The 22,604-nt window shown below is 33.3% G+C and overlaps 1 protein-coding gene across 8 annotated transcripts in view; it reads left to right on the top strand.

Annotated features, from left to right (window-relative positions):
• The window catches only part of CCDC192 (coiled-coil domain containing 192), a 323,587-nt gene that overhangs the window by 228,249 nt on the left and 72,734 nt on the right, over positions 1–22,604 (top strand). The gene's annotated exons all lie outside the window — the stretch shown is intronic.

The following is a 22,604-nucleotide window of genomic DNA, read 5'->3' as shown; positions in this document are numbered from 1 at the left end:
GAACAATCCATATCCTGGCTCTTTAGTTTTTTAGTGACCTTTTCTTCACTGCTTTACAGAATCCCTATCATCTTTAAAGATAAATTTATGAACTGCCTTATAAGTGAAGTCTTTCCAGTTTCCCCTCAACACTAATGTCTGTCTCTCTGACTGAATATTTATTCTTTTAATGTTTAAATAAAGAGAGAGGCAGCATAGCATAGTGGAGAGAGAGCTGGACATAAAACCAGGAAGATGCATCTTGAAGAACTGTCTCTGACCCATTCTGGATTTGTGACCCTAAGCAACTCTCAATGCCTCTAAGATTATAAATTAGAGAGAAGTGTTAGCCTGCAATGGTAAAGGGTATTTCTTCACTAATGAAATCACAGATCCAATCCTTAGCCCCATACTTAATGTTTGATGTTTTTATTATTTGTCCTTAGTTTTTTAAAAGGACCAATGACATCATAGTGTGATGTCTTTACTTGTGTGTGAATTGGATTTAAGTGAGGCAGAGCTGCACAAAGTCATCAGTTTCACGCTCTCTTCCAGAGTCAAAGAAGTCTAGACAAAGTGAGGATGATTGGTAATCATTGGGATGCGGTGGATGCCCTTGACATCGTTGATGTCTGATCAAGTTCTAAAGTCTTCACAGTGCTTGGTTCAGTTGTCTGCTGGGTTGTTGGAACAAATTGTTCTAATCCTCTCATTTTAGAGATAAAAAATCTTCTTGGTGTAAATATCGCCCCTGACTCACTGACAGATTTAAGACCCAACACTTACCCTCAATCTGGATTAGCCTGTCTTTTGAGATAGTTTTTCCCAAAGGTGTGGCCACAAGCCATGCTATATACAGTTTCTTGGAACCACTGAAGAATGAAATACCAGTCCTAAAAAGGTTCCGCAAATCTTCACACCAGAGTTACTACTTTTCTTTGAAGATCTTTTTCATATATTCTATATCTAAATTTATATCTTTATTTTTCTCACTAAAATATAAACTCCTTTTTATTAGGGATTGTTTCATTTTCTCTATTTGTATCTCTAGCAGCTAACACTGTATGTGACATATAGCTAGTGCTTAATAAATGGTTGTTGTTTGCTTAAGGACTCCTGGTAAATGAAGCTGTTCCAAGACTGGTTGAAATGTTCAATACATGCTCAAGAAGGCCAAACTTAGCCCCCTGTGGGTTATCTGGGCCAGAACTAAAGCAGTAGAATATCTGAAATTTATCTATGTGAGTGATCCCAACTTTTTAGAGGAAGAACTATTAATGTTTGTTGATAAGGGGGTGGCGGACGTTAAGTACAAGTCACTGTTGGCTGTTGATCAAACTTTTTTCTCTATTGGAAACTCCCATAAGCTAACAAGAGGAGGGGCATGCCACATTAGTGACTGGCTTGATGATATGCCAGGTAAGATTTTGAAATCCATCTATAGATTTCCTTCTATTAGCTAGGAATCTGTTCCCTCTGTGCATCCTACTTGAAATTAGACTAATAATGCAGACATCTTATTGGATATGGGCAAACCTTGGTTTTCAATAAAATCAAGTAGCAAGCTGACTTTGACAAGCTGATCTATGGCAACTTAAGCAAATATTTGTTCTGACCTGTTAAAACATGCACTCTGAAACTTACTAATGTCTTCACAGCAGAAGTTCACTTCATAACCACACCCTGTTTCTTCTGACTTTATAAGCTGTTCGCAAAAATTTAGTGCTTTAAAAAAATAAGCGGAGCATATCTTTGTATTCCTACTTTTCATGATCTCCTTGAGATTTGCATAAATCTTATGTAAAACTAGTATTAGGAAAATATAAGCAGTCTTTTAATTATGAATACCATTTCTTCATTTAATTAAGTCTTTTAATAGTTAATATTTTTTCACAAAGAATTTTTTAAAAATACTCTATATAAACTCTTAAGCATCACTTTCCCTATCCCATAAAAATCAACCCTATCAGATTCAACCTAACAAATATTTAGCAGCAGTGTGGAGAATGGCATAGCAGAGTGACACAAAAGTTTGTCTAGTTTGTAGCCAAGAAAGTTAGGGAGAATGTTGAGTGTGACAATCAAATTGAAATTTAACATTATACTTAATTTTGTATGCTATTCTTTCCAGAGATAAATTTGGTCTACCTAAACAAAACATATCAGACAAATGTCCTTGATGCTATGCCACAGAGATAAGTTTTTACATGTGGTACTACTGTTCCAAGCATGCCATACAGAGAAGATCCCAAAATAAGGGGTCATAAAATATGTTTGTTTGTCATTCTTTACTGTTAATAATTAAAATAATATAGAGGCTTATGTTTTCTTCATTTTAAAATGCAGTTCATCATAGAGCTAGGAATACCACAGGATATGGTGGTATTACATTTATGGATTGCTCCATGGAGACTAGGAAAATCTGGAGCTGTTTGGACAAAATCATGTTAGAGGGGCTACTCTAACATAGAAGCAATGCTTTAGTATTAACATCAGACTGGGAATCAGGAAGGGGCACAGGTGAGAGAATAAAATTAGGAGGAGTATATGGAAGACTAATAAGGTTCATGAAAACTGAAAGTGAGAAGGGGTATGGAAAATTCAGGTGAGGTTATAGACACTTCATTACTTTTTTGGTGGAATTGTAGCCTGGTGAAAACATTTTGTAGTATTTTAGGACAGAATGCTATTAAGAGTAGCAAAATTGTTTTTATCTTTTTTGCATTTGAATACTTTTATTTTATTTTATTTTATTATAGCTTTTTATTGACAGAACATATGCATAGGTAATTTTTCAATATTGACACTTGCAATCACTTCTATTCCTTCCACGCCCTTCCCTAGATGGCAGGCAGTCCCATACATGTTAAAGATGCTAAAGTATACCTTAAATACAATATATGTGTTCATATTTATACAGTTCTCTTGTTGCACAAGAAAAATCAAACTTAGAAAGGTAAAAATAACTTGGGAAGAAAAACAAAAATGTAAGCAGTCCACATTCATTTCCCAGTGTTCTTTCACTGGGTATAGCTGGTTCTCTTCATCACTGATCAACTGGAACTAAATTGGATCCTCTCATTGCCGAAGACAGCCACTTCCACAAGAATTGATCCTCATATAGTATTGTTGTTGATCTCGTGGTTCTGCTCATTTCACTCAGCATCCGTTCGTGTAAGTCTCTCCAGGCCTTTCTGAAATCAAACTGTTGGCCATTTCTTACAATAATATTCCATAATATTCATATTCCATAATATTCATATACCACAATTTACTCAGCCATTCTCCAATTGATGAGCATCCATTCAAGTTCCAGTTTCTAGCCACAATGAAAAGGGTTGCCAAAATTGTTTTTATATTTCAACTTGTTGATTCCATTGTCGGGACTTTTTCACTAAAAGTACATAAAAAAGGACCTTTCTGTGCCAAAATAACTGCTTTATTTGTAACATCAAAAAATCAATCATAGCCTATGTGTGAGAATTATGAGAATGACTAAGCAAATTATGATTATGGAATAGAAATAATTATTTTATTGACAAATCAAACATTTGTTAGGTACTTGTTGTATGCTAGGCACTGTGCTAAGTACTGGGAATATAAATAAAATTAAAAAGTAAGGAGAAATAATTCTTGTTCTGAAGGAGGTGACATTCTAACGGCAGAGATAAAATGCAAATAACTAAGTACACACTAAACCTGTACAGTATAAATAGGAACTAATTCCAGAGAGAAAGTATTGGTGAAAGGAGGGATGTAATGGGGAGGCCTCTTGCAGAAAAATGGGATTTGAGGTAAATCTTGAAGAAAGGAATGAGCTATATGTGAGGAGGGAGAACATTCCAGGAATTGGGCCAAGAAAAAGTCAATATCATATGTGAGAAACAGCCAAAAAGGCCAGTACATTGCTAGAGTACAGGGAGTTCAGGGAGGGGATTCCAGTCTAAAAAGACTGGAAATATAAAACACATATAAGGAACCATTTATAAACACAGGTAATGGGTCTAACTATGCACACTGGTCCCTTCCTTTGTACCACATGTTCTGGACCTTTGCTAATATACACATAAGAACAGCAGGTCCTAGTTGATCCTCCCATGTCCCTATAACTAAGGGAGGAATGATTTGCAATGGTATCAGGAAGTGTTCACTTTGTGAACAAGGAAAGAATTTGTCTCTTTATAGGTAGAATCTTTGTTGTGACATAGCTCATTGTAGCTCTCCATTGGGTTTTCATTGAGAAGAGGTGGAATTTCTTCTCTTCCCCCTACATTGATGGGATCTACATGAACATAGCAACAAGAACATTTGTTTTCTAAGGCAATTTAAAATTGCACTTTAAGTGCCTGATTGTTTTTTCTGTTTATATTTCTTGGTCTAGTTCCCTGAACACAAATCTTTTGAAATGGATAGTTCCACCCTTGTCTCTAATCTTGTATTTCTGGACAGGTCAGAAGCTGACTTCTGCAACAATTTCTCAGGGCAAGAAGACAGTTCTATCAGAAAAATTCTGTAGCTGAAAGGACTAAAAACCATGCCTAACTGGACAGATCTAAGAAATGAATGTGAAATATCTGATGAGCCATCATACAAAGATGAGACTGAATACTAGTAATGATAGGTTACTATTTCATGTTTTAAGTATTTATGAGTAACAGACTGTATATCTGTTATTTGAGGACCAGTCTAACTATATTTGGAGAATCATCCTCTTACAGGCTGACCACAGAGTGGTAATTTTTTTAAACCATGGCATTCACTAAGATTAAGGGCAAAAAGTCATTGTGATCTGCATCACAAAATCACAGAGCTTTAAAGCAATAAAATTCAAATTAAAAAAAAAAAAGACAAGATTTTATTTTTGAGTTTGGATCCAGCACATTGAAGTGAATTAAGTTCCACCTTTCATATATTGGGTGGATTGAAATTTGATGGGAAATTGCAAATTGCTGATTTAAGAATGTTTGATTATATATCAAGCCTTATAATGGTTGATTTCATAGTTTGTATCATAACTAATTTTTTTGGAAGAATTGAAGAAAGTATTTAGTGCATTCTTCCTAAACAATGACAACCTCAATTCAATTTCAGCTAGGTGGTAAAGTAGGTAAGTGTACTAGACCTGGAATCAGGAAGGCCTTAATTCAAGTCCAGCCTCAGATATTTACTACCTGTATGGCACTAGGAAAATCACTTAACCTCTAACTGTCTCCTTATATACAAAATGGGGATGAATAATAACAATTGCCTCCCAGAATTGTTATGAGGATACAAGATAATTTTTATATAAAGTGCTTTTTAAATGTTTTAAGTGCTACAAAATATTATTATTATTAAATCTTATTTTTATTGATATCTTTTCATTTTTACATCACTTTAATTTCCCAGCATATCCTTTTTCTGTCCTTACTCAATAAGCTTTTCCTAATAACAAGATATAAAAAAGAGGGGGAAATCAGTTTAGCAAAATTAACCAACAAATCATCATCATGCCATAATCATTGTCATAATCATCAGCATTGTTATCATAATCATAACTAGCATTTGTATAATTATTGAAGGTTTATACATAATTTTACACAAATTATTTCATTTTATCCTCATAACAATTTTAGGAGGTAGGTGGTATTATTATCTTCATTTTATAGATGCAAAAAACTGAAATAGACTGAGGTTAAGTGAATTGTCCAAAGTAATACAACTACTAAGTGTCTGAGGTCAAATTTGAACACAGATCACTCTGCATTCAGGTCTAACACTTTATGGCACCATCTAGTTATTTCATCCTCAACTATATTTGACAGTTTATGCATTATTCCACAATTATCATGTCCTACTGTCTGCAAAGAAGAGAGGTGAAGTACTGTTTACTCCTTTCTGGGGTCAAGTTTGACCATATGGTTTTAGAAAAATGAGACAGAGACAAACAGACAGAGAAAGAAATAATCACAAAGAGATGCAGAGAGACAGAAAAAGAGAGACATGTAGAGACCAAAAAGAGATGTATTTAATAATAATTTTTTTCTTTTTTTCTGCTGAGGCAATTGGGGTTAAGTAACTTGCCCAGGGTCACACAGATAGGAAATGTCTGAGGCCAGACTTGAACTCAGGTCCTTCTGACTTCAGGGCTGATGCTCTATCCACTGCAACATCTAGCTGCCCCTAATATCAATATTTTTAAAGGTTAAATACCTAGTTCCTGAAGAAAATTTTTATCTGAATCAATTTGTATATGATTTTATACTTGAGAAATTTTACTGCAAATTTATCTGCTAAAAATACTGGTGAACATTATATTTCATGGAAAAATAATAATATATGTCAGATTTAAGAAGGATCATGTCATAAAATACTTCCTTCTTGCTACTAAAATTTTTTTTATTTTATTTTTTCCAATTATATGTAAAGATAGTTTTCAACATTTGCTTTTATCAGATTTTGATTTTCATATTTTTTCTCTCTTCATTCCTCCCATTCCCCTCCCCAAGACAGCAAGCAATCTGATATAGGTTATACATGCATATGTAATCCTATGAAATATATTTCCACATTAGTCATATTGTGAAAGAAGGATCAGAACAAAAGGGGAAAACTATGAGAAAGAAAATCAAATTATTGCTACTGTTGATAGCTTTTTACTCAGCATCAAAGATTATTCAATTTTTATCATTTTTGTTTCTGAGCATTTTTACTTTATCCATGTAGATTTTTCCATCCTTTGAAGACCAATGTCTATGCATGCCTTAAGCTCCCACAGTGGGCAATGACGGAGTGAAATTTTAGTAAGGAAATGAAAATTTGACCAAAAGATGAATAATAAGTCTCTGTAGTATTAATAAAATCAGCTAGAACAGGGCTAGATACCCTGAGTTGAATTAAGCAGAATCCTTGCCCTAGTGAAGCTTTGGATCTAAATTTCACAGATCTTTACTAAGTTTAGTTCCTCTAAACTAAAAGTTTAGAGGAATTGCTGAGCATAAAACATTGTGAGGCTGCATCTCAGTATAATGTCATTCTAGGGAATAAAATTCTTCATTATTTCTTAATCATGTTATATTTCTTGGAAACCCTTTCACAAGATGTGGGAATTATTTTTCATCATTGGCATATTTTGTCATCTCAAGTTTCTGTTTTCTTCTCCCTTCCACCCACATCACTCTTTTTTGATTGTTTGCCAGTGATACCAACACCTGTAAAAGGTGGGGCTGAGAATTTACAAAATTGCTTCATATATAGCTTTGGTGTTTAGTCTTCTCTTTCTGCCCCCAGGGAAAAAAACTGAAAAAGTAGTTTTATAGCAGGCTCATTAAGGTGTGCCAATGTATTTCTATCCCTTCTTTGAACTGAGAACTTGGGGATGGCTTTTAGGATCAATTTGACAGGATTATGTTCTAAATATGGTTAGCTAAATTTCCTTTGTTTTTCATGACCTATATTTAAATATTTTCATTTTCCCCTCTTTTGCTTATCTGATAGCTTAAAATGTATTTATTACAGTACTTTTTTTTGTCTTTAATGTGACAAATCAACTTTAGATCCATAAATATACATTAGTTATTTCTGGAGCAGATGGGGATGTAGTAAAGAAAAAAATTGCTAACCTTAGAATCAGAGGACCTGAGTTGCAGTTCTGATTTGCTTTTATCCATTAATTTGTCTTAGGCAAATCATTTTACCTTTCTGAGTTTTAGTTTCTTAATTTGAAAAATGAAGAGGTTAGATTAAATAATTGTTAAGGTCTCTTCCATCTCTAACATTCTATTAGAAAAATTAGAGAAGGCAGGGAGGAAGGCAAAGAAACATTCAAAAAGAGAGCTTAAAGGAATCTTAGAAGTCACCTTATTCAACTTCTATGTTTGGCTGAGGAAGAAATTGAAATCACAGTGAGAGAAAGCCCAAGGTAAATAAACATAAATGGACTAAAATAGGATTCACTTACACAATAAAATCAGCCAATCAATCAACAATCATCTGTTAAGTGCCCAATTCCAGGTGGCAGGAATGCTTGTGGTAACAAGGGATCAGGGGACCTTCACAGATAAGGACCAGAAGACAGGCTAGGAGAGTGTTGGTCATATTTCTCCCTGGATTTCACTATTTTGGAAGCATTGAAAACTTTCACACACATATCCACACTCCCACACACATACTCTCTTCTTCTCCCTTCCCTGTTCAGAGCTGTAAAAAGAAAAGGGAAAAAAAAATCTAAAACTTGGGACATACCTCTGCCTGTAGTGAGTGAAGCCCAACTGTAACAAAATTCAAAGTACAAAAATAGTCTGGAAAACAAACAACAATAACAACAAGAACCTGATCATAAAAAGCTACAATGGTGACAAGGAACCCAAGACACGATAGAATATAATAACTGATGCAATGAAAAAAAATCCTCAAAGAAAGATGAAGATTGGACACAAATCCAACAATTTCTAAAATAGCTAAAGAAAGCACTTAAAATTATTATAGCTTTTTAGTTACAATATATATGCATGGGTAATTTTTTTAGCATTGACAATTGCAAAACCTTTTGTTTCAACTTTTCCGCTCCTTCTCCCCTCTCCTACCCCCAGATGGCAGGTTAACCAATACATGTTAAATATGTTAAAGTATAAGTTAAATACAATATATGCATATGTGTCCAAACAGTTATTTTGCTGTTCAAAAAGAATCAGACTTTGAAATAGTGTACAATTAGCCTGTGAAGGAAAACAAAAATGCAGGCGGACAAAAATAGAGGGATTGGGAATTCTATGTAGTGATTCAGAGTCAAATCCCATTGTTCTTTTGCTGGGTGTAGCTGGTTCAATTCATTACTGCTCTATTGGAACTTATTTGGTTCATTTCATTGTTGAAGAGGGCCATGTCCATCAGAATTGATCATCATACAGTATTGTTGTTGAAGTATATATTGATCTCCTGGTCCTGCTCATTTCACTCAGCATCATCAGTTCATGTAAGTCTCTCCAGGCCTAAGAAAGCACTTTTTTAAAAAGAGCAAAAAAAAAATCAATCAAATAAGAGTGATAGAGGAAAACATAAAAAAAGAAATTAAAGCAATGGAAAAATTATGACAAATGAATTAATAGCTTGGTAAAAGACACACACAAACACACAAACATACACATTCAAAGAACTCTATAGAAAGGAGAATTGGTCAAATGGGGAAAAAATACAAAACCTCAATGAAGAAAATAATTCCTTCAAAACTAGAGTTGGTCAAGTAGAAGCTAGTAGACTCCTTGAAACATCAAGAAACAATAAAGCAAAAGCAAAATAATGAAAAAGGAAGAAAATATGAAATAGGAAGAAAATATGAAATATTTTATCAGAAAAACAATTGAACTTCAAAATAGATCAAAGGGAGATAATATGAAAATTATTGGACTATCTGAAATCAATGACTAAAAAAAGAGCCTAGACATCATGCTTCAAGAAAGTATGAAGGAAAACTGCCCATCTATTTTAGAACTGTGAGACAAAATAGAATTAAAAAGCAATCACCTCATTTAAAAAAGAGAAAAATATTACAGTAGCCAGAAAGGAATCTTGAAATACTATGGAACCACAGTTAAGATCATGAAACATTTAGCAGTTACTACAATAAAAAAGCAGGAGGCTTGGAATATGATAATCTGGAAAATAAAGGAGCTATGATTATAACCATTCATCATCTATTTAGCAAAAATTGTTACAATTCTTCAGAGTAAAAATGAATATTTTTGAAAGTATAGGACTTCAAGAATTTCTGATGAAAAGACCAGAACCAAACAGAAAATTTGATTTTCAAAAACAAGGCTCAAGAAGCAAAAAATGGTAAATATGAAAGAAAAACCACAAGGAATCCAAGAAACTCAATTTTTTCACCCTCCATATGGGAAGATGATACACATAACTCCCAAGAACTTTATTAATGTTAGGGCAGTTAAAAGAAAAACATATACAGAAAGAAAGTGAATTATGTTGGGATTACCTCACAAAAATAATGGAAGGATGAGAAAAAGGGGGTAAGAAAGAGGAAGAATGGGGGAAATTATTAAATCTCAAAGAGGTAAGCAAAGAAGAGTATATAATAGTATATACAGGAGAAGGGAAATTGGGGACAGGAGATAATTCTTGAACCTTATTATCATCTAAACTGGCTCAAAGAAAGAAGAATACAGATACACACTCAATTGCATGTAAAATTCTATTTAATCAACAGAGAATTAGGCAGGAAAGAAACTAAGCAAATGAGGAAGTGGTTATGTGACAGATGGTAGGTTAAAGGAGACTGATCAGAAGCATTTCTGTACAGCTGTATTTGGCACCTTCACAAAAATTGACCATGGGTGAGGGCATAAAAATCTCACAAACAAGTACCAAAAAAGCAGAAATATTAAATGCACTTTTCAGACAATATTATAAAAATGATGTTCAATAAAGAGTCTTGAAAGCATAAATTAAAAATTAATTAGAAACTAAATAATCTAATCCTAAAGAATGAATGGCCAAGTAATGTCATAGCAATAACCAAAAATTTCATTAAAAAGACAACAAATAAGAAATTTGTGGGATGCAGCCAAAACAGTATTTAGAGGAAAATTTATATCCCCAAATGCTTATATCAATAAAAGAGAAAGAGAACAGATCAATTAATTGGGCATGGGATTTTTAAAAAGAATAAACTTTAAATTATTAGTTAAGACAAAATAAAAATCCTAATAATGAAAGGAAAAGTTAATAAAATTGAAATAATACATTAAAATAGGAGTTGGTTTTATGTGAAAGAATATAATAAATAAGCCATTGATTAATATAATTAGAAAGAAAAGAAAGACAAAACCAACTTATTAGTTGGTCCAAATGAGTATGGTGAATGCAGCACCAATGAAGATAAGACTAGGACAATTATTAGGAGCTATTTTACTTAATTATATTTCAATAAAACTGACAATTTAAGCAAAATGGATAAATATTTACAAAATATAAATAACTTAGAATAAAAAAGTCAATAGGATACTGAAATAATTCTATCTTAGAAAGGGAAACTGAACAATTCATAAATTAGCTCCTTATTAAAAAAAAAAAAAAAACAACCCTCAGACTCAGATGCATTTACAAGTGAATTCTACTAACTATTTAAAGAACAATTTATTTAATACTATATACATATTTTGAAAAATAGCTATCAACCAAATTCCTTAAACCAGGGGAGTAAAAACAGAGAAAGAAAACCATAGACTAAATTTCCTACTGAATACTCATGCAAAATTGTTATTTAAAAAAATTTTTTTTTTATTTTTTCCTAATTAAAAATTTTGAAAAAATTTTTTTAAGATATTGAGTTCTAAATTCTCTTCCCTCCTTGCTTCACTGGCTTCTTATTGAGAAGTCAAGCAATTTGATATGTTATACATGTGACATCATGCAAAACATACTTCTGTGTTAGTAATGTAAAAGAAAAGAGACTCCTTTCCCAGGCAAAAACAAGAAAACAAATTTTTTAAAGTAAGCCACAGATTTCCAGGACTGGAGCCAAGATGGTGGAGAGGACACAAATTTCTTTCTGACCTTCTCCTACAACCCACAGACTAATTAGCAAATCCAGCCTCTGAATTAGCTCTGGACCAGCAGAATCCATAAATATTGGGAGTGCAACAAATTATCAACAGAAGATAATTTTGAAGATCACCATAAAAGGTCTGTTTCAATTGGAAATGGAAGGGTGACAGCTAAGTGTAAATAACTAAACACAGAGGCCAGCACAGACAGAGCAGAGTCCCATGGTGGTGTAGACTCTGAGTGGTGGAGAATCTACGGGAGGAAACAGAACAGAAAAGGTCTGTTTCAATTGGAAGCAGGAGGGAGACAGCCAAACATAAGCAGCTGAGCATAATTGTACACAGTTGTTGGTACATTGTTGTACACTGTGTTGGTTGCACAAACAGTGCAGAATCCCAGGGCAATGGGGTCTCTGCAGGACAGTGTGGGCTCTGTGGAGCAGAGAATCTACAGGAGGAATCTACAGCAATGTTGGCTACTCTGCCCTGATTGCAAGACAGTAGATCACCAGAGAAGTTATAAAACATCCAACACAAACACAAAAGGTCAATAGTGAATCCCAAAATGCCAGAATCCAGGAGTAAGTCAGCACTGACCTGCCACTGCTGCGGCTGCATATAGAGTAAATGATTGCTTATAGAGGAAGCTTGAAAAACCTCCCTTGCCCTAAAAGCAGATGTTAACATTTTTTAAAAATGAGTAAAAAATTAAAGAGAACCCTGATGGTGAAAGAGAAGAACAGATTTCAAACCCTGAGCAGAATAAAAGCAGATTGTCTCCAGATGAAGTCCCAGAAGATGATAGTTCCCATCACACAAGGCTCTCATAGAAGAAATTAGAAAGGATCTTAAAAGAGAGCTAGAAAAAAATGGGGAAAGGAAATGAGAACTTTGCAAGAGAGTATAAAAAAGACACATAATTCATTAAAAGATAGATTTTTTAAAATGGAAAAAGAAAACAACTTCCAGAAAAACAGAATTTGTGAAACTAAAAAAGAAAATAAAAAAACAAAATTTGTGAAACTGAAAAAGAAAATAACTCCTTAAAAAAACCAGAATTTGTGAAATGGGAAAAATTTCCATAGAACAAAACAACTCATTTAAAAATTCAATTGGACAAATACAAAAAGTAAATGAAGAAAATAATTCACTAAAATTCAGAACTGAACAAATGGAAATGAATCACTCAATGAGACAAGAATCAGTCAAGCAAAACCAAAAAAAAAAAAAAAAAAAAAAGAAGAAAAAAAAGAAAGAAAAGAAAAAGCAGAAAAAAAATGTAAACTATCTAATTAGGAAAACAACCGAGCTGGAAAATAAATCTAGGAAAGACAATCAAAGGATTACTAGACTCCCTGAAATACATGATGAAAAAAGGAGCCTAAATACTATTTTTCAGGAAATCATGAAATAGAACTGCCCAGATATCATAGAATCAGAATGTAAAATGACCATTAAAAGAATTCATCAAACTCCTCCTGAAAGAGATCCCAAAATTAAAATCCCAAGGAATATCATGGCTAAATTTCAGAACTATCGGGCCAAGGAAATACTATTACAAGCAGCCAGAAGGAAACAATTCAAATACTGAGGAGCCACAATAAGGATTACTCAGGACTTAGCAGCTTCCACTTTAAAGGATCAAAAGACCTGGAATCTGATATTCTGAAAGGCAAAGGAATTGGAATGCAGCCAAGAATAAATTACCCCATGAACTGAACATTTTCTTTCAGGGAAGAAGATGGACATTCAATGAAAATGGTGAATTCCATTTATTTTTGATGAAAAGACCAGAGCTAAGCAAAAAATTTGACCTCCAAATATACAACTCAAGAGAAGCATAGAAAGGTAAAAAGAAAAAAAAAACTCTTGAGAACTATATTTCTGTTATGGGTAGACATAGAGTACATGTATAATCTGATTTTGCTGTTATAATATAAAAAAAGAAATGAGGTGGAAAGGAGATTGTAATAGAAAAAAGGGGGAAAGTGGAGGTAAAATGAAGAAAATTACATCTCAAAAAGAGGTAAAGAAAATATTATAATTGAGGGAAAGAAGGACGGTTGATGAATATTGTGTGAATCTTACTCTAATCATATTTGCTCAAAGAAAGAATATTAGATATATTTGGTTTCACTGAGAAACTTCTCTCACCCTGTCAAAAAGTGGGAAGGAAAAAGAGAAAAAGGAAGGGGTAGGCTAAATAGAAAGGAAAACAGAAATAGTAGGGGAAAGGTATAAGAAAAGGGAAGGGTCTCTAAAGGGAGAGGACTGCTTAAGGCAAATAGTGCTCATAAATAAAATACTGGGGAGGAGGGAAAGGGGAAAAGGAAAGAGAAAATACTAGAATTTACCTCAAAAATAAAAAGAGAGAATTATCCACCAATGAAGAGGAAATTAGAGTAATAATTATGAGTTATTTTACCCAACTTTATGCCAATAAATTTGACAACCTAAGTGAAATGGAGGAATGCCTACAAAAATTTAGATTGCCCAGGTTAAAAGAAGAAGAAATAAATTACTTAAATAGTCCCATTTTAGAAAAAGACCTAGAACAAGCTATTAATCAACTCCCTAAGGAAAAATCTCCAGGACCAGATAAATTTACATGTGAATTCTACCAAACATTTAAAGAATAATTAACTCCAATGCTACATAAAGTATTTGAAAAAATAGGGAATGAAGGACTCCTACCAAATTCCTTTTATGATAGAGACATGGTACCGATACCTAAACCAGGTAAGACAAAAACAGAGAAAGAAAATTATAGACTAATCTCCCTAATGAATATTGATGCAAAATCTTAAATATTAGCAAAGAGATTGCAAAAAATAATCCCCAAGATAATGCACCATGGCCAAGTAGGATTTATATCAGGAATGCAGGGCTGGGTATATCAGTTCTTTCTTTGAAGGTGGATAGCATTTTTAATCATAAATCCTTTGGAATTATAGTATTGCTTATACTATAGTATTTGGATTATAGTATTGCTTAAAATAAGTTATTCAGTTCAGCATCATACAATGTTACTGTTACCATGTACATTGTTCTCCTGGTTTTGCTCATTTCATGTTCTATTGGTTCATATAAATCTTTGTAGGTTTTTTCTGAAATCAACCTGCTTATCATTTCTTATAGCACAATAGTTTTCCATTTCAAATGTATCTGCTAATATTTAGCCATTCCCTAATTCATGAGCATTTCTTCAGCTTCTAATTCTTTGACACCACAAAAGAGCTACTGTAAATATTCTCATACACAGGGATACTTTTCTTTTAAAAAAATCTCTTTAAAATACAGATCAAGTTGTGGTATTGCTGGTTTAAAGGTACCCATAGAGCCCTTTGAGCATAGTTGCAGATTGTTCTCCAGAATGGTTGAATCAATTAACTGCTCAACCAACAGTGTATTAGTGTCTCAATTTTCTAATGTCCCCTCCAACTTTTGTCATTTTTCTTTTCTGTCATGTTAGCCAACCAGATATGTGTGGGATGTACCTCAGAGTTATTTTGATTTGTATTTTTTTTTAATTCCTAGAGATTTAGAAGGTTTTAAAATATATATGAGATTATAGATACTTTTGAATTCTTTATTGGAAAAATAGCTTGTTCATATGCTTTAACCATTTATCAATTGGGGAATGACTTGTATTCTTATAAATTTGACTTAGTTATCTATATATTTGAAAAATAAAGCCTTTGTCAGGGAAACTTGATGCAAAAATTTCCCCCAATTATGATTACTGTATATTCTTCTCCATCTGGTTTTCCTCTTATTTATCCTCAAAAGAATTTTGCTTCTGATTACCACATCTCCAAATCTAACCTCTATTCCTTTCCTCTACACTTTTTTCTGTAGGGTAAGATAAATTTCGGTACTCAAATGAGTGTGTTATTTATTTTCTCTTTGAGTCAATTTTGATGAGAGTAAGCTTTGAGTACCCTCAATTCCCCTATCCCACTCTCTACTGTAAAACGTCTTTTTTGTATCTCTTATATATGAGACAATTTAACCCCATTCTACATTTCCCTTTCTCCTTCTTACAGTCCATTCCTACTTCTCATCCATTAATTTCTTTTTTAAAGATATTGTTTCATACTCCTAATTGCCTTAATAATGTAAAAATTCTTAGGAGTTATAAGTATCACCTTCCATGTGGAAATGTTAAACAGTTTAAGCTTATTGAATGTCTTATGATTTTTTTTACCCTTTAATGCTTCTCTTGAATCTTTTACTTAAAAATTAACATTTCTATTCAGTTTTATTCTTTTCATGAGAAATACTTTGTAGTTCTCCATTTCACTATGCATTCATTTTTTTTCTCTCTGAAGGATTATATTCAGTTTTGCTAGGTAGGTAATTCTTGGTTGTAATCCTAGATCTTTTGCCTTTCAGAATAACATATATCAAGCTCTCTGATCCTGTCTCAACAATATTTGAATTATTTCTTTCCATCTGCTTGCAATATTTTCTCCTTGATCTGGGCTTTGGAATTTGGCCACAATCTTTCTGGGAGTTTTCATTTTGGGATCTCTTACTGAAAGTGTTCAGTAGATTCTTTCAATTTCTATTTTGCCCTGTGTTTCTAGAATATTAGGGAAATTTTCCTTTAATAATAAAATTCTATTTTTTCTGGTCATGGTTTTGGGGGTAGTTCAATAATTTTTAAATTATCTCTCCATGTTCAATTTTTTTTTTTTTTTTTTTTTTTTTGCTGAGGCAATTGGGGTTAAGTGACTTGCCTAGGGTCACACAGTTAGGAAGTGTTAAGTATCTGAGACCAGATTTGAACTCAGGTTTTCCTGACTTCAGGGCTGGTGCTCTACCCACTGCACCACCTACCTGCCCCTACATGTTTTGTTTTTTAGGTCATTGATTTTTTTCCAATGATATATCTCACATGTTCTTGTATTTTTATTTAATTTATTTAAAAAATTTTTTTTCTTGGTTTCTCATGAAATCATTAGCTTTCACTAGCCCAATTCAAATTCCGCCCCCAGGCAATTGGGGTTAAATGACTTGCCCAGGGTCACACAGCTAGAAAGTGTTAAGTATCAAAGGGCAGATTTGAACTCAGGTCCTCTGACTTCAGGATTGATACTTTATCTACTGCACCACCTAGCTGCCCTCCAATTCCAATTTTTAAAGAATTATTTTCTTCAATGAACTTTTGTCCATTGTTTCCCATTTGGGCAATTCTACTTTTTTAAGGCGTTCTTTACTACAGTGAATTGTACTTTTTTTTTTTTTTTTTTTTTTTTTTTTTTTTTTTTTTTTTTTAAACATGTGGCCAATTCAGATCTCTAAGGAGTTTTCCCCTTACTGGACTTTTGTGGCTGTATTTATCATTTGGCCTATTCTGCTTTTTAAGGTGTTATTTTCTTCATTATTTTTTGTCCCTCCTTATAAAGCTGTTAACTCTTTTCTCATCATTTGCTTGCATCATTTTTTTCTCTTTTCCAAATTTTTTGATGCATCTCGATTTTTCTTAAAGAATCTTAAAGCTTAAAAAAGCTCTTCCAGGAATACTTTTGGGGTATTAGTTCAACTCACATTTTTTTCTTAAGATTTTTAATGAGGCAATTTTGAATTTGTCTTTATTCTGAGTTTTATTTTGATCTTCTCTGTCACCAGAGTAACTTTCTATAGTCAGAATCTTTCTTTGTTGCTTATTCATTTTTCCAGCATATTTCTTGACTTTAACTTTATGTTAAAGTTGGGACCTACTCCAAGAGTTGTAAGGAAACTGTTTAGTGGTCAGTAAGTTTTCAGTTCTTCCAAGGGGATATGATCTAAGATAAGGCATCTTTACTGTTCTCCTGATCTGTGCCCTTTTCTATGAGTGACTATAAACACTATTTTCCACTATGGAACAGTGACCAGAGTGCTTCCCACCCTCTGTGGTCACAAGCTCTAGTATGCTAATGCTCTTTCTTATTCTGGGTCTGCAACTTGGGACTGTGACCTGCTTCTCAGTATGGCCAATGAAACAAGAGTGCTACATTCAGTGCTAGAAAAGGGATCCCTGTAATCTCCTTCTAAATCAGTTATCTGACCTCGTTACTATGAGATGAAAGTTCCAGAAGTTATCTCCACCAACTCATGTTGCTGCTGATTTGCCAGAGTTTTGCCTGCCCTAGACTGTATTCTGTGCTCACCATGATGTAACAGACATTTCCTAGTAACCTTATATATAAGTTGTCTTGAACTGGAAAATTATTACACCTCATACTTTTGTTGATTCATGGGTAGGTCAAGCCAGGATAATAAAAATGACTATTCCACCTGAATCAATTTACTTATCAATCAAACCACCAAAGAATTATTTTATAGAACCAGAAAAAATGAACAAAATTCTCCTGGAATAACAAAAGGTCAAAATTATCAAGGGAATCAATGAATAAAAAGTGAATGAAGGTGGCATAATTGTAAAAGATTTCAAACTATATTACATAGTGATAATCAGCAAAACAATTTGTTATTGGCTAAGTAATAAAATGCTATAGACTTTTAACTTTATGTTAAAATTAGACTCTACTCCAAGAGTTGTAAGGGAATTGTTTGGTGGTCAATAAGTTTTCAATTCTATAAAAGGGATATGTGTATAAGGTGAAGTGTATTTACTATTCTCCTGACCTATGCTCTTTTCTGTGAGTGACCACAAACACTTTTCCACTCTGGAAGAGTGAATAGATTAAGCATGTAATACATAGTTTTAAATAACCATAGTAATCTATCATTTGATAAACCCAAAGATCTATGATCCAGGGGCAAGTACTCACTATTTGACAATAATTGCTGGGGAAAATGGAAAGCAGTTTAATAGAAATTAATCATAGATCAATATCTTACACTGTAGATCAATATCTCACAGTATACAAAACAAGGTCAAAATGCATATGTGATTTAGACAGGGAGGGAATTAGACATAAAAGGTGCTAAGGAAATTAGGGCAGCATTGAAAAAATTACCTGTCAGGTTCATGGATAAGGCAAATTTTTATAAACAGAGAAGATAAAGAGGAAGATAAAATGGATAATTTTGATTATATGAAATTAAAAAGATCTTGCACAAATAAAATCAATGCAGCCAAAATTAGAAAGAAATTAGGATTTTTTATTGCAAGTTTTTCTGAAAAAAAAATTAGTTTCTTAAATATAAAGGTAATTGAGCCAAATTTACCAAGATTAGAACTATTCCCCAACTATGTCATCAAAGAATATAAACAGGCAATTTTCAGAAGAAGAAATCAAAGTTATCAAAAGCCATATGAGAAAGTACTCTAAATCACTAATAATGAGAGAAATGATCAGCACAGCTTTGAAGTACTGCTTCACATCTATGAGACTTGACAGAGAATGAAAATGACAAACACTGGAGGAGAGAAGGAAAAATATATATGCGAATACACTATTCATAGATTTGGGATGGGAATGAAGATTGGTTCACTTGAGCTCCTTCCAAAATATAGCCTCCTTCATGCCTGTAAGGGATGGGAGAAGGAAGACTGGCATGGTGGTGGAATGGACTCTAAGCAAAAAAGGCTATGGGGTGGACAAATGTTATAGGATAGCAAATTGGGGAATGGGCTAAGATGCTTTTTTCTAGGATGGTCTCATAATCCTCCTAAGGTATCTGGCTCCTTGTGAAAATGGGATTTTGTGCCAATTGTATACTTCTCTGAATGAGATCCAGCAGGTCACAAATTTCATTTACTGTGATTATAAGGACTTCAATAACCTCCTTGCCCCTATGCAGGAGTGGAGAACATTCAGCCTGCAGGTGGTAAAGGGTCTGAGAAATTATTTGCTAAGACAATTGCTAGGTAAAATCTCTTACTGCTTGAATTCTATAAATTGATAACTTTGTATAGCTGGTAAATGATATTATAAATATTCCTTGGCAGAAAAAAAAAGGTGTCCCCATCTCTGTCCTCAATCTATGGAAGCTCACATCCTCTGAGTCATTCTGTTGAAGTAAGACCTACAGTAATGGGCCAAAGCCCCTTTTACCCACTGATACGGAGCTTGAATTGGCTAGTGGTCAATTTCCCAGGTGTTCTCTTTTCTCTTGCTCTCCTCCAATTCCCCCACTTCCAGTTCCCCTCCAGCATGAATAAGATCCAGTCACAGGTCCAGGCTCATTGTTGGCTCCTTCCCCACAAAGCCTAATGTTGCTTGAGTCAGATAAAAACCTTATAAGCCAAATAAAAGAGTTTTTATTTTATTCTGAATACATTTCTGGGCTTCACTTGTAAAATATGGCTAATAATGCTTGTCTTCCTTAATGTTATGAAGAAAATATTTTGTAAGCCTTAAATTACTACATAGATGTTATTTTTTTTAATAGGCAGTCAACCAACCTCATCTATATAAAAGATTGATTAGCTGTGGGTTGGATCAAAGCTATTTACATTTCTATCTTCATTTAAGATTCTTCTACTTGCACAAAGAAGAAGAATGTAGACAAACATGTAGAAAAAGTGTCTGGAATATAGTATTGATTTCATGAGTCAATGGCTATTTTTGAATGTGGAAAAAGCCAGAATACAGATATCTTAGAGATTGGCTTTGATTGCTGAATTTATATTCTTATAAAATATTCCAATTTCACTGTTTGAAAATTATAGAAATACTCTGAAATTTCCCTGAAATCATAAACCCACGTGAAACACTTCAAAATTATATATTTTTCTTCATTATTCCTAATTCCTAGAATCTTGGCATAGTTCATGCTATCTAGTAATATAATAGAGATAAATATTTCCTTTTAAAAACAACATAGAAATGTGTGATTTCCTCTTTTGTTCCACCCAGTAGTAAAAGTTTGTGGAATAGCAGGCACTGAGAATTTACCTTCAGGCCAAAAAGTCTTGATGCTTCCATAATCATAGAGTAGAGTACATAGTTACAAAATAAGTAATAATAGGCCTAGTTAGAGTCTTAATATATAACATTATGGTTGCTGGGCATATGAATGTAAAAATGAAGGAAAATATTACCCTGATTGAAATAATCTGATGTCTATGACTAATAAAAAGCATGTTGGCAAATTTAATTTAATTTAATTCCTAAATGCCCAAAGGAGGAATACTTATGAATGTCATGTAGCAGTTCTGCCTGGAGAAAAGAAAAATGGAAAGGTTTTAACTTGTTTCTTCACTCAGCAATACAATAACAAATAAAAATGACATAAGTACATAAGTAATTTAGGCAACCCAAACTGGGTTTAAACTCACAATTTGGGTTGCCATCCAAATTAATTCTGGTCCATCTTCTAACTTAACCTCAGTCAACTTGTTCAAAACTCTTTAAATCTAATCATATTTTTTGACTGTTTGATAGGGGGATATTTGGGGAAATAATTTGAGGATTTCAAGAATGACAGGGATTTAATTGCAAATACATGTATTTATAAAATGAAAACTTTGAGTGAGAAAGTAAATGCACCAATTATCTCTTTAAATAACAGCTGTACTTCTAAAAGTTTCAAATACATCAAATTTTTATTAATTATATTGTATTGTAACTGTACTAGAGGAGCTTTTTATTGAAACAAATATCCAGTAAAATAAGTAATCCCTTCAAAATTTAACTGTTCTAAGTTCATGTTTTTATAGGTGAACCTATGCTGTACCATTGACCAGATATGTCTATATGTGGAGACATGCTATCAAGTGTTTCAGTATCACATTCAATGCTTACATCATTTGAGAGCATCCACAAGTGAGATTTTCATGGCTTCTTTGTATATATAATATTTAAAGCCAAATAAATTCCTTGTTCTTTTTCCCTCCCTCCTTGCCTTCCTTTCTTCTTTCTTTCCCTCCTTTCCTTTCCCTCCTTTCTTTCCCTCCTTTCTTTTCTCCTTTCCTTCCTCCCTCCTTCCTTCCTTCCTTCCTCCCTTCTTTTCTTTCTTTCCTTTCTTTCTTTTCTTTCTTTCTTTCTTTCTTTCTTTCTTTCTTTCTTTCTTTCTTTCTTTCTTTCTTTCTCTTTCTTTCTTCTTTCTTCTCTTTCTTTCTCTTCTTTCTTTCTTTCTTTCTTTCTCTTTCTTTCTTTCTTTCCTTTCTTTCTTTCTTTCTTTCTTTCTTACTTTCTTTCTTCTTCCTTCCTCCTTCCTTCCCTTCCTTCCTTCCTTCCTTCCTTCCTTTCTTTCTTTCTCACTTTCTCTCTTTCTTCCTCTTTTCTCTCTTTCTCTCCTCTACTTCTCTCTTTCTCTCTTTCTTTCTTTCTTTCTTTCTTTCTTTCTTTCTCTTTCTTTCTTTCTTTCTCTTTCTTTCTTTCTTTCTTTCTTTCTTTCTTTCTTTCTTTCTTTCTTTCTTTCTTTCTTTCTTTCTTCTTTTCTTTCTTTCTTTCTTTTTCTTTCTTCCTTTCTTTCTTCCTTCCTTCCTTCCTTCCTTCCTTCCTCCTTCCTTCCTTCCTTCCTTCCTTCTTCCTTCCTTCCTTCCTTCCTTTCTTTCTTTCTTTCTTTCTTTCTTTTTATCTTTCTTTCTTTCTTTCTTTCTTCTTTCTTTCTTTCTTTCTTTCTTTCTTTCTTTCTTTCTTTCTTTCTTTCTTTCTTTCTTCTTTCTTTCTTCCTTTCTTCTTCCTTTCTTCCTTCCTTCTTCCTTCCTTCCTCCTTTCCTTCCTTCCTTCCTTCCTTCCTTCCTTCCTTCCTTCCTTCTTCCTTCCTTCCTTCCTCCTTCCTTCCTTCCTTCCCTTCCTTTCTTTCTTTCTTCTTTCTTTCTTGCTTTCTTGCTTTCTTGCTTTCTTGCTTTCTTGCTTTCTTTTCTCTCTCTTTCTATTCCTTCCTTCTTTTCTTCCTATTTTTCCTTGCTTTTTGAGAGGACATAAGAGTCTAAAAGACTATGATAAATTCAAATTCCAACTGGATTTATTTCCAAATCAGGAAAAATTCCAAATATTTTAAGGAAGTAAGAAAAATTTATAGCTGACTCCACTGTAGTTTATCAATGGTAGTGAAGTTCAGTTTGGCAGATAATGTTTCTAATATAGCTGCTTATCTACATTGCCTCAAAAAGTCTAAATTTTTCCATTCTGGGAACCCATAGAGAAGTTAAATGCTATTTTAATGTAGCCAGTGAAT

Source organism: Sminthopsis crassicaudata, chromosome 1 (genome assembly GCF_048593235.1).
Source record: "Sminthopsis crassicaudata isolate SCR6 chromosome 1, ASM4859323v1, whole genome shotgun sequence".
In the NCBI taxonomy this organism is placed as follows: Eukaryota; Metazoa; Chordata; class Mammalia; order Dasyuromorphia; family Dasyuridae; genus Sminthopsis; species Sminthopsis crassicaudata.
The sequence above is the reverse complement of the archived record's forward strand: the minus strand, read 5'-3'. Positions and strand labels throughout refer to the sequence as shown.